Below are 16,396 nucleotides of genomic sequence, written 5' to 3' on the forward strand. Positions count from 1 at the left end.
ATTGTAAGAATCTGACCTTATTCCATATAACCAGAATGGCATTTTACGTTACAACCATGGGGAATTTTGCTGCCAAGATGTTGAATGAAATCTCTCAAGGGTAGAATTAACTCTGGGAATTCTTGTCACTTTTAAGATCACTTCTGAAAGACCAAAGCACTGCTATTTTGGTGAAATATCATGAAGATTCTACCAACACCCTCCCAACAGGTTCCCATACCCACAGTTCTGTCTGGGGTGTACTGCTTCTCCCTATCCTAGGTAAGAGGCCCTGGATTTTACATACTGTCACTACGCAATGACTTCCAAATATCTAGCTCTGGTTCCAATCATTCCCAAAGAGTCCAGACTCACATATATAGCTGTCTCCTCTCTGCAACTGGGTGAGAAATGAAAGCTGTCAACTCAAAGTAGGCACGGCCCTGGAATTCTCGCCTTCTCCTCCAAAACCTACATCTCCTCAGGACTTCTATCTTAGTGCATGGTCCACCTTCCACCAGCTTTCTCAGGTCCAAAACTTACAATTCGTTCTTAATTTTTCTTGCCGTTTCCGCCAATGCCCACCAATTGACTCTGCTTCTAGAAATGTGCCAACTCCATCTAGTTTTCTCCATCTGCACCAACAACACCCTAGCCTGTGCCTCCATCACGTCCTGTCCAGTCACCTGCAAGGAATGTCTAGCTGATCTTCCTGCTTCCCCTCCTGCTACCCAACAATCCATTTCTGCAATGGTAACCATGACAACTTGAATGAAAATTTTAAAATGCAAACAAATCCTGTTCCACCCCGCTTCTCCTAAGGCTTCCCAATATCCATAATAAACACCCAAGTTTTGAGTCTGACCTGGCAAAGCCCTACACAATGTAACTCTTGCCCACCTCTACTGCCTCAGTTCACATCACTCTCGCCTTCCCCACCACGCACAGGCCAATCCAAGTTGACCTATGCACGCTCTATCACACAACCCTATCTGAAGTCTCTAACCACTTATCATTTAGGACTTACGCTACAAGATAATGTTCTTATTTATGTTGATGTAATCATTATGATTGACTTTCCCACCTAAAATGTATGCTCTGTGAGAACTGGGAGCCTGTCTTGTTTGCCAGTAAATCTCCAGTGCCTGAAAGTCACCCACTGTGTGTGCTCAATAAATATCTACTGGGGGGAGCAGGACACAGGTTATTTCTCCTTGTCACTTTCCTTGAAATTTTCAGGAAAAGTGGTCAGTGTGTAACGTCAATAATAGAAACACAGTTTCCAATCAGACATTAATTGGGGTGCCCGCCAGCCCTTGGTGACCCAGGTACAGGAAGAGATGCTTCAGAGGCACGGTTGGTTTACACAGATGTTTGTCTATGAGGCATTTTTGTTTCAGATGGACCACCAATCATGTGCTTTTGGCAAGAAAATTACACGGTGAGTGTGAGTTCCAACCCTCAAAGTATTTGCTAGCTCAGTGAAACAAAGCCAGGACACTATTTTTGGAAACCCTACAGCTGCATTATTTCGTAGTAACGTGTAAAATAGGTGGGTTCTATCACTTTACAATTCTTTTCGGTAACACTCCACCAAGGGGGCTCCCTCGGTGACCTGTAGGGAAACAAGGGCTGAAACACACGCTGGATACTATGTTGTGTCCACTGGGCTTGGCCATCCAGGTGACCTGAGTGGCCTTGGCAAGTTTCTTAATCTTTCCATGCCTCAGTTTACTCTTCTCATACCTGGGAATAATATAGTCAACCCTCGGTTCTCAAAGTCTTGGTTCTCGAACAATTCAGTTCTCGACCAAACTGTTCACAGAACAAAATGTCTTGGTTGTCTAACAAAAAACTTCAGGTGTCAATTCTCCACCCGACAACCCTTTCACGCTGCTACCTGCATGATCCGTCACCTGTCTCTCAGGCGACAAAGGAAATTTGGTTTTTTAACAAATCGCTGCTCAAACATTTTTCCAGGATGAATTAAGTTCGAAAGTCTAGGTTCCACTGCTTTGTACGGCGTTGAGAAGATAAAGTGATAGAAGCACAACAGTTCTACCAGTGCCTGGGAATCCGGATGTACTCAAATCATTGGCTCCATTATTATGAATTATTACTAGACCACTAGCAGTGGTTTATAAAATGTTTTATATTATGAAATGTTGGAGATCTTTATTAAATTCCTATTATCACTGCTACATTACAGGGGGCTGTTAAATGATTTCTACTGGTGAACTGGTCCCAGTCCTCTTTCAGATCCAAACAAGGGTGACTACAGAGGTAGGTGAAGGTGACACAGTGAGATCTACTTTCCAGGGGTGTCCAGCATTTTGGCATCTCTGGGCCACACTGGAAGAAGAGTTATCCTGGGCCACACACTAAATACATTGAGACACGTAATCACAAAAAAATATATCATAATGTTTTACGTAAATTTATGATTTTGTGTTGGGCCGCATTGGGCGCATCCTGGGCTGCATGTGGCCTGCGGGCCGCGGGCTGGACACCCCTGCTACACTGTCTCCACTTGGGGAACTGGCCTGGGTTCTGAAAAAGAAGTGACTCCAAATCAGTAAAGTCTTCAAAAACCGTGCACTTGTGGTTAGAAATGTTAGTTGAAAGTGTATCTGACCATTTAGGAAATGCTTAAAACTTGCTTCGTAAATGTTCTTCCATAAAGACAGAACTTAAGCAAGAAAATAAGAGGCAAGGTTAGACTATATACAAGACACTTAAATTATAAACACAGAACATTAGAACATCATAAATCACTTTTTAATTATTGCTATTATTATGACATTCCAGAATAAATTTCTAAAAACTTTACATAGATCATTTATATACCTGGTTTATGAAATAATCTTAGGAGACTGTAACACAGTACATAAAATAGTTATGAAAAGAAATGTATCAGTTCTATAGAAAATATGGCAGTGAAATGATAAAGTTAGCATATAACTACGCCTCAAATTAAATTAAGAAGGAAGAAATTCCAGTAAAATAGAGAAAAGTCATAGTTACTTGGGAGAAAAGAACCGGACCTGCCCACTGGAAAAGTGCTGGGTTCCGTGATGGTATTTTAGAATGAGCCCTGATGTGGGAATGCGTGGCTGTACACAGGCCTCGCTGCGGGTGTTCCTTCCACTTTGGCACCTACTGCTTGCCCGGCCTGTGGATGCCTCCTACCTGCCACTCACAGCCATGAACACAGCTGTCAGCATGACACAGGTACATATTCAGGGATGGCTGATGAGAACGGTGGCCGACTACACTGTTTGATGAACAGTGTGTGTATGTGTGTCTGCCTGTGTGTGTTTGTATGAGCACGCATGCATGCAAGCTCACATGTGCTTGTGGCGACAAGTTAGTGACAGACCACTGATTTTAAAGGTGCTGCAGAGCTCAGACCTTCCCCTATTAGGTGGCTGCTTCAGCAGGTATCAGTTAATTTACCAGAATTTCGTAATTAAGCCACAAAGCTAGACTTTAGTCTAGTTTTAGACATTTATTTCAGTGACCTTCACGAGTCCCAATAATAGTGCTATCAATATCTATATCTATTTCTATGTCTATATCATCTATGTCTGTAAACATACCTATCTATATTATACATCTGTATCTGTGTACACATATATACCCGTTTATGCCTGTATCTACATCTATAAATCTATACCTATATTTATCTACATTTATACCTATGTCAATGTCTCTTTTATCTATCTACATCTATCTATCTATCTATCTATCTATCTATCTATCTATCTATCTATCATCTATCTATCTATGTATTTAACTGATCCAGAAATGTGCTCCCAGTAAAGCAGGAACTCCTTAACACATCAGTGTTGAATATGTGCACACCAGACATCTCATTTACAGAAAGGACGACTTCAGCATTCTGAGCCTGGCTCAGCCCCATGCCCTAACAGTCCTGCTGTGCTGTGCTATTTTTACTTTTAATAATATGTACTCCTTGGAGATGATACCGCTGAAATCCCCCACGACACTGACAGTAGTCCAAATGCTCACACTCAGAAATGTTAAATGCCAGGAAGGAGTTGACATCCAACCCCACAGAGGGGAGGACCGAGTGGGGCTGGGTCTTCACACTGCTTCATTACTTCTGCCCTGCTCTTCAGTTCTCTGTACAGCTCATGGACAACCAGCTCAAAGAGAGAGACATTGGAAAGGCTGTGCACTCCCTACTGTCTTGATGAGTAATGTTCAGTCACGTGACAAACACCAAAAACTGTTCAGAAAGGCAGCAGAGTGAGAGGCCACAGATGGACGACATGGGGATAGTCTACAATGGCTACAGCACGTCTAATTATTGAATTACTGGAAAAAAATGAAAAAATAAACATCTTAAATCAAATGCAGCACAATCAGAAGGCTAGAGGAGTACATTTTATCACCCTGCCAAGGGTCATTAAAGAAGTTATGTTTTATAAAATTTCAGTTGGAAACACTTCATTAACCAACTCATACATATCAGATACTTACTGTGTGCCAGAGTGTTAAGTGCTGGAAAGATAAACTCAGTCAAGCCAAGGGCCTCACTGTATGCGGAGGAAAGACTATGTGCACAAAAGAAATACTACAAAGAATCCAACCTGAAATTACCATGGAATAGACATACATGGTACACAGAGAAGGTGCAACCTGCTTAGTCCAATCATGAAGAGGGAGGACAATGGTCTGTAGAGGAGGTGACGTGTGAGCTGAGAATGGGTGAACAGGCAATTATGCATGCATTGGACAATATGGGGAAAATCGTGCCAAATACACGAAACTCTGATTGTCTAGTAAATGATCTCATTAACTTCCAGTTTTGTGTCCAAATTAAAAATAAAGTTTTGTCACTGGGTTTGAAAAATTCCAAAAGACCCATCCATCCATCTATCGATCCACCCATCCATCTTCCATTAACCCACCCATGAAAAAAATAATTATTGACAGCTTTTTATGCCTTAGCCCCTCTCTACACTTGGAGATGGTACAGTGATCAAAACAAGCAAAACCCCTGCTGTCACGGAGAGTGCCCCAGGGGCGGGGAGGGGAGGGGGTAGAAATCTTACAAAGAGTGGGAATGGTGGGAAAGAAACGTGGTGTCCTGAAACCAGACAGGAAAGGGCTACGAGAAGGCGTGCGAGATCCGCTGTACTGCGTGGATGCTGCCAACTATGACTCTCAGGCGCAGTGGGGACTGAGCCTCCACCGCTGGATTGAGCAACATGGTGGTGACTGGTGACCTTATCAAGGCAGTACTGATAGAATGAGTAGTCAAAATGAGTTCAAAAGAAAATGGAAACACGGGAATGAAGGATAACTAACAAAAGCAAGCATTTTTAAGGAGTCATTTTGTGAAGAGGACAGAAGTGAGTTATAGATGAAGGAACTGGAGGGTCAACAGTTCATTTTATTAGGATGGTAGATGTTTGCATTCCTACTGCAAAGATTCAGTAGAGAAGGGAAAACAAAAAATGATGATGCAGGGGGAAAAAAGGTAAGAATTAATTGTTTAAGAATGGGATATCGGTGCCTAAGCTGGAGTTGAGGCCTCAACTAGGATTAGTCAGAGTGGCCACGGGATGGAATGTGTGACGGGCCAGTAGGCAGCCGCCTCGTCTTCCCGACATCACTGCAGCAAGGAGGTGGTTTGCTGTGGAAGGGAGGGGGACTGTCCTCAAAAGGTGTCTGAGCTCTGAGCTATATAAGCGGGGCAGTCACCACCACCCAAAAAAGTCTGAGCTATGGCAAATTAACTGAGAGGCACCCCCAGAAATCCTCCACACTAAAAATGTAAGATCTGTTTGCTATTCTTAGATTTGGTTGTATGAAATTGTGGTGGTATTCACTTCCCAGAATCTCCTGACCATCTTTCCAACCTTTGCTTTTTCTGCTTCTGTTTAACCAGTAGTGGTTACTATCCAAACTTTGAGCAAAAGCAAATGAAACAAAATGACCCTGATCCCTGTGTGCCCTGTGAGGCTAAAAGAGACACAAACATACATGAAAATCGCATGAAAAGCCCCAGTGGACGAAACAGGAACTGACTGAGTTGGCAGCCCTGCAGCTCTAAAAGCCCCTCCAACACTCCACTCTGCAGACCACAATGCAGGAAAACCCCAGGTCCCCTAGAAAAACCCCAAATCCAAACGCACGGTCAGTTTCATGCCCTTCCGAAAATTCTGCCAAAAGAGATCTCATGCACAGTTTAATTGAGGGGGCAGTTTCCTTGTAAGCGCATGTAAATCTTCAAATCCAAGTAATTAACCGCACACACACGTGCCCCTCTAATGGTGTCTGAGAATGAACAGACACACACGCCATGCCCAGCCTGAGTTAGACACGAAATGAGGGAAAGAAAATGGATTCTGAACTTGCCCAACCATCTGTGAGCTACAAATATTTATAGTACTCATAAGGCCAGCAACCTTCAAGACAATAACATACTTTGCAGATACTCACTAAAACAAGTGAAAAAAGAAAAAAAAACGAAAGGTCAAAATCCCATATAGAAGAAAACAGATGGACTGAGAGCAAGGGTTTGGGAAACCTTCCTGTATGGAAATTCCAGTGCATCCTAATGTGGATAATGGGAACAGACAACCCTCCTGTCAGTGAACTTGACCCATGCAAAGTGAAATACACATGACACAACAGATCAGGTCTGCACAGGCCTTTCCAGATCTTCTCACAGAGGTTTTCCATCAGGCTGAGTAGCCAATAAACAGGGCAGGAATAAAGAGTGGAGTCCACAGCTTCAGTATTTCTGACATTATTAAGAATGACAGGCTAAATCTTTACCCCACAATACAACCACACAGCGTGTTTAAGCAAGTGATGTACTCGTATCAATAATATGCCTAAAAATGAACAGCAAATATGATAAAATGAAATTCCTGTGTGTCAGCATGGTGTCAGCTACTAAAACACCAAGTCAGTAAGCATATTTTTTTCACATGTAGTTTCTGTCTCCAGAAACTCAGTCTGGTTTCTCGTTGCCTATTCCCCATCTCAAACGATGTCCTCTTACTTTCCTTATTTTACAGCCAAGAAGTCCAGAAAACCAAGAAAGGTATACATGGATAACCGAGTTGTGGCTCAATTTGTCCAAACCCAGGAGAACCTCCAACTGAGAAAGAGCAATTAGCTAATTCGCTACCTTTTGGAACTTATGAACTGTGAAACCATTATTGCAGGAACATCGTAACTGATATTTTTAGGTGAGGGCACTAACCTCAACAAGTGAGGACGTCAAGTTATACATCACATGATTTAACCAGCATTGCCTTGGTCTTCCAGACACACCACATAACACAAAATGTAAACACCGAACATTAGGTACAAGGATAAAATGAGAGGAAAAGAACTGTGATGATGATTTATTAACATTCAACATAATGGGTTAAGTACTATTAAATAAAATATATTAAAGGTGGGTGTTAAAAATATAGGTAAAGGGTGTAGCATATCTCAAAATGCAGAAGTTAACCTTTCTCTTTCCTAATCAAAAGAAAATAAAAGAATTAAAAAGTTTCAGTTCTCCACCGTAAATTTAATCTCTGTAGAATGAACTGAGATCTTTCATTCATACAAATATTTTAATCATCTGAACATGCTCATTAAACTAAAATTGAAGATTGATTTTTCTTAGTGAGAAAGAACAGAGGCAGAAAAAAAGCCGTGAGAAAAAGCACAAAAGTCAATGTGTATTCTCATATAACTGAACTGTTTTCTGAATTAAAGAACTGAGTATATTCAATGAGCATATTTAATAAGTAGAAAGTAAAGAAAAATGTATTATTTTTCTAAGCAGTGGTTGAAATAATTATTAAAAATCTGCCAATACTATACTGAACTTCTTTAAATTTAAAAGGATAAAGCTTTACAGTTGATAAGCAAATGAAGTGGAGGCAAAAATACAACAAAGAATTAATATTCTTAAAAATAAAATCTATTAAATCTGTAATAAAAATTCTGTATCTCAGCTCAGCAAGTATAAAATAAAAACAAACAATTGCCTCACACACATGTGTTTCTCACACATACACACATACATACTTTCTCAAAGTAATGACTAATAATCACATAAATCAACCAAATAATATAATGAGTAAACAATGGCACATATAAAAGGAAAGGAATACTAACAAATTGACAAAATAATTAATGATGATACTCAGTGAAGTTTTAGTAAAGTGAACTCTCTTGCACAGTATTGTTGACATATAAATATCTGCAACACTTTCCAAAGCCAATTAGCAGCCTTATTAAACCTCCTTGGTTTTGAAATAGTAAATCAACTACAGCTATTCTAATGCAGTGAACTAATCTTCAACTAAAGAAAACTTTACAGTCACAGCTGCTGTTGCTGATAAAACATCTACCGCACTCACCCAATTTCTGCTGTTCACAAGGTGGGAGACAGAGCGACCTACAACAAGCTGGAAGGCGGGACTGGAATCAGGTGTGAGACGCTCATGCTTGCTGTGACCGTGTCAACACTGTCTGTTATTTTTGTTAATTAGAAACAATATGTATGTCCAGCAGAAAAGAAGCAGGAAATTACATTACAGTGCCTTTACATGATAGAATAGTACGATGCATAAATGAGGGTCATTAATAATTTTCAACATGTTATATTATCATACATGTATAATATAGAAGTAATATAATATAGCAGTATTATCATATATGTATAATATAGGAGTATAATATGTCATAACAAATGTGAAAGCAGTATATAAAATTTTATGTCTCGTATTAATGCAAACTCTGTAAATTACTAATCTTTTTTTAATATACTATAAAAATAACTACATTAAATGCCAACAGCAGTTGTCTTTGGTGGAGTGATTAAGGGTGAATTTTGCCCTTCTTTTACACTCAGGGTGAGGCGATAGTAGGTTGTTTATATGGAAAATAATATAATTAATAACTAATAACATAAGAATAAACTCTGTTTCACATACTCACAACCATAACCCTACTTTTGCTCCACCCTGTATTTTCTATAATCAGTATTCACTATTTTATTCTATTTTTTTCATTCTTTCAGATTCTAAACTTCAAAATAGAAAATTTTAGATAGTGAAGATAAGGATCATAAAATGCCAACATTCTCAATTGCAGAGTAAATTTATTTACAATTCAGAATATTTTGATATATATTCTGGTAGACTTTATAATACACATGACTTGTGGGTAGAGAGTATACATTTGTACGTTTGTGTATATATATTTTTAAGATGAATAGGATTATATTAAATATATGACTCTGCAATTTCTTTTTTCCAGTTAATAAAGTACCATATATAGCTTTTCATTCTTTTATAATCATAATTTTATGTTTTATATTATTAACATTAAAGCGAAGCATGCATTTCCATTACTCACAGAACAAGTACGGTACATAGAGACCAGTGGCTCTTGAAAAAGGCATTATCTCCAAAAGTTCTGCTACATCAGGCTCACAGACTTGCTACAATTATTTATTTCTATGAACGAATGAATGAATGAATGAACAGAATATTTCCCTGCTTAAACTCCTTAAAGAAACACCAATTAATTGGTTTTTATTTGCCCATCTTTCTAGATAAAAACCTGTAGAGGGTCAAATGGGCCTTAAGGTGTCAGTACGCTTTTGAAAGAAAAAGTTAAATCACCCCCCCCTAAAAAAATCACCTTATTTGATGCATGTGGCAAAGAACGCACCATGTTATCCCATGATGTAAGTATGTCAACCCTGTTCAACCTTGAGTCTTGTAAACATCTGCTTTTGCTTGTAATAAAAGAGGGAGATTTGATACCAGAACGCTTTTGTGCAACATAATTATCAGATAGCCCAAAATAATTGCATGTTTGCCCCTAACATGTAGAGGTAGCAGTATGCATGGGGTGCAAGATAAAACTGAAGCCATGTGGACAAGCACACCATGGGCCAGAGAATGCGGTGTCCATGGCTCCCTGTCAAGGTTCTGGGTTTCCTGAGTGAGGGTTAGCCCACAATAGTTTTGCCATAAAGAAGATTTGTCTTTCTGAAAGCTTGCCCACTCACTGCCATTTTAACAGCACAGGTAAGTGAAGCTCATCAGCTATCACAGTGTCTGAATGTACAACACTGTTGGATCCTTCACTTCCCACCTAGATGTCTGACTTACCAAGGAGGAAAAGCGTGGAGCGTTTCTTCGATCATGTATCACACTAAAAATCCACAGCCATCTGCACACTCAAGCCCAACTCTCACACACCAACACTGCAAGAAAGAAAAGAAAAAAAAATCATCTTATTTACCCAGTTTAAAAGATGTTGTGGTCATTGCTTATCAATTCTAGAAAGTTCCATTAGAGCATGCACAGCCAGATTAAGCTGCTTTAGGTATGTAAGACTTAAAATAGAGTGACACAAGATGGCTTAAAAATGACAGATAGGACAGTCCTGGCTTAATTAACATCTGTGAACCGATAAACTTCCGTCTTCAGAAAAGGAGAAATAAAAATTTGAAAACTGTTAACATAAGAAGACAAATCTCAGGGAACAACATAAAACAATGGAAAGGGCCATCATGTCAAGCCCATTTAATTACGTGAAGCAGTTTGAACATCAAAGTCAGATGACTGTGCGAATTTAGCCATTTTATCATGGCTCTTTCAGGCCTTTTTTTTGGAATACAATATTCTAAGTAATACATTTTAAAAGTAGAAGATTAAAGGCAGAAGTTGTAGATTAAACTAATACCAAAAATTTGAGTTTGTATTTTTATTTACATGTTAATTTATTTGATGCACAATGTGAAACTTTATAGGAAAAAAATTATAAGCCATAAAAATGATTCACTTTATGAAAACCAAAGCAAGACATCCAATCCTAACATGTGAAAATCCTGAAAACTTGAGGCTGTTGTGTGACAGAAAGTCTACCACAAAACATCAGCCTCCCTAGAGCCATGAGTTCCAGGAAATGGGTCTCTTCCCGTTTCTTATTTATAAGGGAAATGTGTCCATTGTTAGTTAGAGACACCTGTGCCTTCCAATACTGCACTTCAGGGCTCACACTTTCTGTTATCCTTCTTCACAGTTTCCTTCTACTCTCCCAAATTTGCAGCTTCTGGCTGCCATAAACCTGAAACACACTGATGTTGCCTATCCAACACACTTAGGCAGCAGCTGAGAACGATGACAAGAAAAGGAGAACTTCCCAGAACATTCTGGAACATTCTGGCTATTCCTCTATGCAATAATTCCCACACCCTCTCCTTCAGTAATTATCTAAAAGCCATCTGCCTGCAGAAAATAAACCGAACTACAGCATCTGTTATTTTATAAAATTTTATATCTGCTAAAGAGCAATTTTGAAGTCCCCCAGTTCAGAGGTCAGAGGGCGGTAGCTAGGTAACATTATCTCTCCAAGTGGCTGCTATCTCCAGGAGGTGCCTTTGGCTAGTTCATGGGAGGCATGGAGGTGATCCAAAGCAACACATTCAGAATTGCCCAAGAAGGCGCCCACAGCCCAGGTGCACTGACACACTGCAGCGTCCTGGATCCTGATGTGGTCCCAACAGAGCCTTTGAAAGTTCGTGACATCATCCTTTGGAAAGGAGAAGGCACAGATGCAGATCCTTGAGGCCAAAAGAGGGTAAGAGAGCTCTCCCCAAGGTAAGGAGGCATCCTCAGCCCAGAAAAAATTCCTAGCAGCGGCCAATTCTTTGTTACAACACCATTAATATCTCCTGTGGGTGAGGCAACAAATATGTTAGTTGAGACTTTTTCATTAAACAGCATGTTTGAATAAACCAACTTTCTCTCTAGAGCCCCAAAATCTGTTTTATAGTAAGTACTAAAATTTCCTTGTATTTGTTTGTATCTTAATCAAAGTTTAAGTAATAAAGTTGGACAGATCCACTGATTGCTGCCATGAATACCTGGAGATTTCAATCAGCTCCCACGTGTCAGAATCAAATTAAACACAGGGCTGATAATTAGGTCTGGAGGCTGAGTTTTCCTCTCCTCCCCCAGTGAGGTCATCTATTAGCTGATGAGGCCTCTTCGCTAGGACATCCAAGAGTGAGGCCTGCAGAGGGTGGCCAACTCTTAAACAGCAAAGCAGATCGAGGCCAAAAAGGACGCTGTGAGAATTCAGAATCGTTGATGCAACCAGACAACAAATACTGCAGGAAGAGAACATCCCGCTGAATCTAGGCCTCTTCCTTGTGAAAAGGCAACACTCAAGTGATGACGAAATGCCGAGCACAGAATTCACAGGACTCAGGGGACAAGGGGACAATACAACAGTCTCTAGAATCTGATGTCTAAACCAAAAATCAGTTCCAACAGCAGGATTTGAGCAAATAATACACCCTGAAAGGTTTCACTATACCGGTATTTATAGCAACAATTAAAAAAAACACTTTACCACCCTGGGGCAAGAAAGCCAGTGAACAGCATCAGGATGTTCTGCTCCGTAAGGTCCACCCCTGTCCAGGTAGGAATTCCAGCCTCTAGAGGTATATACGTCACTCAATACAACACTCACACGTATGAGCAGCAATCACAGCAACAAAGCAGTGACCTTGAATGGGAGCTAAATTAAAGTCACAAACAATGACCCCATCAAGTCTGAAGGCTGAACTAACCCATCCTCCCCTGTAAGGTCACACTTTTAGCTGATGTATAAACCATAAATCACTGGCATATTTGCCAGAAAATGGACTAGATGTAGAAACGACAAAGCCCCAGAGGCTGGCCTCAGCCTGGAGAGTGAAATATTTTAAGATGGATATTTAACTACCCATTAAATAAGAAACTGCTTGTGTTTTACTAACACATAAATGTCTCCATTTGACTCAATCCCATATTATTTTTATTCTTTTCTCTTTTACCTTAGTATCATCTTTGGCAGAAACTCCTTTGTGTCATAATTCTCAATCAGAGCCTTGCCCCCCAAAACCCACCCTAGACACACGCTTGTGCAGAACTAGCCCCCTGCAAGGCGTTGTGATTTACAAATGATAAACCATCCCCAGAATTACCCAATAGCCACCTTCTCAGGCTCCTAAAATTGTCTCTAAACTGAACTGCATGAATAAAATTTAAACATCAGTTACAACTTACTAAGTATCCTCAACACATGCCTTTTTGCTAAAATATGCAACCTTCCCCCAGCCCATTCTACTCAGAATGAGGAAAAAATGTGGATTTAAACATTCTCTGGGGATCAAAAAAGTCAGCTGAGTGGTGTCCATTATCCTACAGATACATGAGAGAAATTAAAATTTCAAGCCAGTCTCATTAGCTCAATTCAGAAACCAATGACAGTAAAATCAGAAGAAATAAAATAAAAATGGACGAGACCACCTGGCACCATAAAGACATTTAGAGGAGGAGTGGAAAGAAGCCCCACCAGGGCAGGTTTAAGAAAAGCATGACCTGTTGGACTAGGATTTCCCAGCTTCCAAGAATTTTACCAGTGACTGTGGAGTTTGACAGACATATCGTCATCAGTCTAGAGGTCAGTGAACCACCATACACAGCACACCCCACGGCCAAGCAGGTAGAAGACAAAGCAAGAACCAACAATGTCCTTAGTAGCTCACACCAGGCACTGTCTGATTTGTGTGCTACACAGTTCAGTAAAGCTATGAAGTTGAGGAAAGGGAGGTTACTTCCAAGTGGAAGAGTCAGGGGAAGCTTCCTGGAAGAAGAGAAATGTGATCTGGACTTTGAGGGATGGGTAGGATATTAGGAAGATTATTTGAGTGGGGTACATTACAAGTGGAGCAAATGGTAGATCAGACAGGAAACCCCGAGAATCCTTGGATGAAAGGGAGAGCCATGGTGGCCAGAGCCATGCTGAGTCGCAGCATGAATGTCTGGTCCCGCCCCTAGGGAAGGTAAATTCACAGAAACCCCAGTCTTGGGGCCACCTGAGATAGGAGCTCGAAGGAGTAAGGACCGAACTGGGGCAGGTGAAGCAAAGCAACTCTGCGAAGTCAGCACCTGGGTGCAGCAGGAATCATAGGTGGACAGCTGGTCTCACGCTCAAGTTTGTGGAGGAAGACAAGGAAGCAAAGACAGTGGGTTCCAAGGGGAGGCCGAGGGGCATGGAGGGGCAGCATCAGGAATGTGTGGACCAGCAAGGTGGCCCCTGAGACACACTCCATCCAGCCATGGCCAAGTGGGACAAAGGCTCAAAGGAGCTGCTTTATGACAAAGCAAATCATTAGGGAACACGAACAAGAGAAAGAGATGAGACTTCGCCCAAGGGGAGAAGGCATCATTGAGGGCTCAGCAGAAGGCCAAGGCAAGAGTGGTGTTTAGGAGAATCCATACAGCAGCTCTGCAGAGGACAGACAGGTCGGAAGGGGAGAAACCGGGGGCACGAAGCTCCCCAAGAGAATTTAGATTCTAAAATACTTTTTTTAAAAAGACTATAAATCATAGCCTAGTTCTGTAAAACATTAGTTGTATAGAAACAGTCAAGAAACTGAGCTTGTGCTGTATGAGGAATGAATGTCTTTGAACTTTAATACTATAAACAAGAATCAGCATTTTCTCACTAAGAATCAAAGTTCAAAATAGTACAGGATATTATTGTCATTTGCTCACTGGTCCAATGTCCCGGGTTCAGTCAGGAGGAACTGTCTAAAGGATCCATCACTCAGAGGTGTGTGGGGGTGCAGGCTATCTGTTCATTCTCTGTGCGTACTATTCCCCTTTTTGACACAATCCCTAACTTTGCTCTTCCGGCATTGTCACCTCTGACTGTTCTGTCGTTCCCTCCAAATGTCTGTGCCTCACTAAAGAAATCATAAAGGCACTTGAAGAAATCATAGTGGACATTCAGGTTAAATAAAGATGCTGCCTGAAAGAAAGGTGGGCTCTTGTAGGCTGGGGGGTTATCAGAAACCCCCAGCCGTTCAAGAAAACGAAGTGCTGGCAAGAAGAACAGAGTAAGAAAGCAAAGTAAAAATGAGAGAGAGAAGAGGGGACCATGGAAAGGGAAGGAAGGGTGCATGAGAAAAGGAGGGAGGAGCAGCCTGAAGAGAGAGGTGGGTACTCTGGAAAGGTGCAAACATTTAAGGACATAAAGGCTGGGCTCCAGACAAGGAGGAGAGGGAGCCTCTGCTTCTAGCCGCCCCCACATTCCTGAGCAAAAATGCCAGCAAGCAAGACAACAGTGGGAACAGGAGAAGCTCGAGGTTGGTGAAGAGAGTGCATGGAAAAGGTGGGTCCTGTAAGTGCCTCCAGCAGCCTCCGGTCCCTCTGCTCCAGTCGACGCTGCTGAGGATCAGAGTTGGGCCCACGGAGCGGGAGCATTTTGATCACCCCAAACATAAGATTGCTGACCACGTTACATTCAAGACAGGTCGGGAGTCAAAGTTGAAGCCGTATTTTTTCTTTGTTTGTTTTTTAAATATAGGTCTGTTGATTTGTTCAATAGCCCCATCTAAACTTTGAACACTGTTTGACATTATGATGGGTAAATGCTGAGCAGGGTTAGAAAGGGATGTGATGTCGGGGGCCCCACTTAGGGTGGTTTCTGTTTGGCAGGCGTTTCTTCACCCCCAGGTTGGCCTGCACTGGCTAGCCTGCGGATTCCCTGCCAAAAAAGCATCTACATTGAGTAACGTTTCCATAAGGAAACATCAGTGCAAATAGTTGTGGCTTTTGAAAGTTAGCAATCTTACACACAAAAAATGTGTGACAAAACAAATACATGGGGTGGGGGACATTTAAAAGACAGTTCTTGAGAGCTGTAACTATTGCCAAAAGTAAATAAATGTTTTGCCTTAGTTCATGTATCAGTGTATATGGCCAATAAGACACTTCCTCCTGCATCCCAGTGAAGTACAGGATGTATGGCACAATGCCATGGTTACATGGAAGGGCTCTGTCCTCAAGGAATTCACCCTTTGGAATACCTTTCCCCTAAATTAGAAATGATTAGTAACCCACTAATTATTTGCTGTACAATAATGCCACATACTGGTCAAGATCATTTAATAAAGAATCTCTTTGATAATTATCTCCTGTACATTTAAAAAGGACAAGTGCCACATGTCACAACTTCCCTCTTTGAATCTCAGGCTATCTTAGGCCCCAAGTAGGAACACATGGAGACCAGCACCAGGGATGGCTGAGGTTTCAGGGACAGTGTGTCCTCACACGGGAACACAAAGCCTCACATTTGGGTCATTGAATGATGCAATCTTTGGGCTCTGAGACCAGCAGAGGCAAATCCCACCCTCCTTAGCAGAAGAGCAGGCACTTCTGAAAGCTGTATCCAAGAGGAAGATGCACCAGGAAGAAAGATGGGCTTCCCACTTGGAGCCTGCACATCCAGACCCACCCGAGACCCTTCTCTCCATCAGTTAGTTGTCACTGTGAAATGTGATGCCTTAGAAATATGA

The 16,396-nt window shown here is 41.2% G+C and overlaps 1 protein-coding gene across 6 annotated transcripts in view; it reads right to left on the reverse strand.

The window, feature by feature from the left end:
- Positions 1-16,396, reverse strand: part of SEMA5A (semaphorin 5A) — a 451,159-nt gene that overhangs the window by 339,305 nt on the left and 95,458 nt on the right. For 5 of the 6 annotated variants that reach the window (XM_024578532.4, XM_053913861.2, XM_071219710.1 and 2 more), the window contains exon 2: positions 10,149-10,243. The exons of the other annotated variant lie outside the window; for it this stretch is intronic. The gene's annotated coding sequence lies outside the window, so the exon portion shown is untranslated. The remainder of the gene's footprint in view (positions 1-10,148; positions 10,244-16,396) is intronic. 6 annotated transcript variants of the gene reach the window in all.

Source organism: Desmodus rotundus, chromosome 1, assembly GCF_022682495.2.
Source record: "Desmodus rotundus isolate HL8 chromosome 1, HLdesRot8A.1, whole genome shotgun sequence".
Taxonomy (NCBI): Eukaryota; Metazoa; Chordata; class Mammalia; order Chiroptera; family Phyllostomidae; genus Desmodus; species Desmodus rotundus.